Source organism: Tamandua tetradactyla, chromosome 11 (assembly GCF_023851605.1).
Source record: "Tamandua tetradactyla isolate mTamTet1 chromosome 11, mTamTet1.pri, whole genome shotgun sequence".
NCBI lineage: Eukaryota > Metazoa > Chordata > Mammalia > Pilosa > Myrmecophagidae > Tamandua > Tamandua tetradactyla.
In genome coordinates this window covers 9,262,115-9,264,668 of record NC_135337.1, presented here as the reverse complement: position 1 = coordinate 9,264,668, position 2,554 = coordinate 9,262,115, and positions in this window count along the sequence as shown.

Here is a 2,554-nt window from a genome sequence, read left to right as displayed (position 1 = left end):
GCAGAAGGAGGTCGACCCAGGACTGTTGTAATTCAATGGCTAATTTGGTTAACTGCGTCTTGATAAGACCGTTAGCTCATTCCGCCTTACCTGAGGATTGGGATCTGTATGGCATATGTAGTTTCCAGTCTATTCCCAAGGCAGACGAGGCCTGCTGGACCACCTGAGAAATAAAGGCTGGACCATTATCGGATTAGATGGAGGTAGGTAGTCCAAAGCAGGGAATGATTTGTTTTAGGAGGATGTCAGCCACCATTTCAGCCATCTCCTGTGTAGTAGGGAAAGCCTCTATCCAGCCTGTTAAGGTGTCAATTATAGTTAGTAGGTATTGGAATTTTTTGTGGGTGGGCATGTGTGTGAAATCGATTTGCCAGTCCTGCCCTGGAAGGTGGCCTCTCAGTTGATGGTTGGGAAAGTGGGGCGCAACCCTCCTTGTGGGTTTGTCACCTGGCAAGTGGAACAGGAGGAACAGACCAACGTTATAAGGTAAGTCAGGGATGGCTGATGGAATAAAGGCTGGAGGAACCATGTGAGGGCCCTGGGTCTGATATGAAGTGACAAATGTACTTGAGAAAGAATATCAGGGGCCTGTTTGGTTGGGAGAGCCATCTTGTTATCGAGGAAGATCCAGCCCTCCGCTGTAGTAGAGCTTTCCTGTGCAAGGAGGTTTTCATGTTACCAGGAAGAATAGGTGGGTTGAAGGGAGGGGTGAATAAAGAAAAGAATTGGTGCTGGAGGGTTTAAAGGTGAAGGTTCTCTGGTCAGTTCTCGTGCAACAGCATCGGCCCAGTTATTTCCGCGGGTGACTTTGGATTTATCTGTTTGGTGTCCTTTGCAATGGATGATGGCCACCTGTGACGGTAACTGAAGTGCCTGAAGCAGGTGTTGGATAAATTTAGTGTTAATTATAGGTGAGCCCTTGGTGGTAAGGAACCCTCGCTCCCTCCAGATGGCCGAGTGGCAGGGTGCAACCAGAAAAGCATATTTGGAGTCTGTGTAAATGTTGGCGGATTTATTTTTTGGCTAGGTGTAAGGCTCTGGTGAGACCAATTAGCTCAGCCTTTTGGGATGTGGTTCCCTCTGGGAGCCGTACTGCCTCAAGTATTTCAGTGGAAGAAACTATAGCATATGAAGCCCTGCACTTTCCCCATTGGTTTATTTTTGAGCTGTCAACAAAGAGGGTGAGGTCTGCCTGTGACAGTGGTGTGACTGAGAGGCCCTGGTGTGGGGAGGTGAGATCTTCCACGATTTCAGTGCAAAAGTGAGTGGGCTGTGGAGAGGGGTTTGACAGGGGACCATGAGGGAGAAGAGTAACAGGGTTGAGGCCAGGTGAGACAGAGTGTGACATCTGAGTTTTCCAAGAAGAGCAAGTGAAACTCCTGGAGGACGGAAGGACTGAGCAGGGAGAGAGATTTATGGGATAAGAGGTCTTGTAAATGGTGGGGTGACAGGACTTGGAGAGGCCTACCTAGACTAAGTTTAAGAGCTTCATGAATTAGGGTTGCGGCCACAGTCAGTGCTCGGAGGCAGGGAGGCCACCTATGGGTGGTGGGGTCCTTAAGCTGGATTAGAACTGGTTTATGATGGGAAGTTATTAGGGAAGTTGAGGTATCCCATACCTCTGGGTTCACTAGGTGAAGCAGTAGAGGAGGTGAGGGAAGGGTGGAACCTTGGGTGGAGGTGGAGGCCACACATAAGTGTAATAGTAAATTTGTTTGAGGTCTTTGTATCCAGTGAAGTGAGGCCCCCAACTTGATAAGAAGATCCTGCCCTATTAGTGGGCTGGGACAAGAAGGCATCACTAAGAAAGAGTGTGTAATGGGGTAGCCTTCTATTAAACATGTAAGTGGTCCAGTAGTTAAGGGGCATGAAGGACGGCCATTTATGCCCATAACCATGACCTGGGAAGGAAGGAGTTGACCCGAGTAAGAGGGGAGGATGGAGAAGGTAGCCCCCATGTCCACCAAAAAGGATGTAGACTTACCTGCTACCTTGATTGTTACCCTGGGCTCAATGAGGGTGATTAGGGTCACTGAGGCCGGGTGTCATCAGCCGTCAGTGGCCAGGCCCAGGACTGCCAGTGGTGGGTCAGGGCTTGGAAGGACGGCACCTCCAAAGCCAGGCACTTAGGGGCAGTCACTTTTCCAATGTCCCTTTTTTCCACAGAGAGGGCATGGTCCCTTGGGCGGTTGAGGACTTGGGCACTGGCAGGACCAGTGTCCGACAAGGCCATATTTGAAGCATTTTCCTGGTGCTGGATTAGTCGTAGCTGACCTCTTGTCAGTTGAAGTGAGCTGCAGGGCCGCAATCGGATTGGGTTTGTAAGTTCGCCCTTTGGCGGTCCTGGGACTCCTTTTCCACCCTCTTCAACTCATCATGAGTATTAAAAACTTTAAAGGCCATGTTTATCAGGTCACAAATAGGGGCCTGAGGACCGTTCTCGATTGTCCTAAGTTTGCACCTTATATCCGGAGCCGACTGGGATATAAAATGTGTGGCTAATACAGTCTTACCAGCCTCCAAGTCAGGATCTAGGCAGGTATATTAGGAGAGG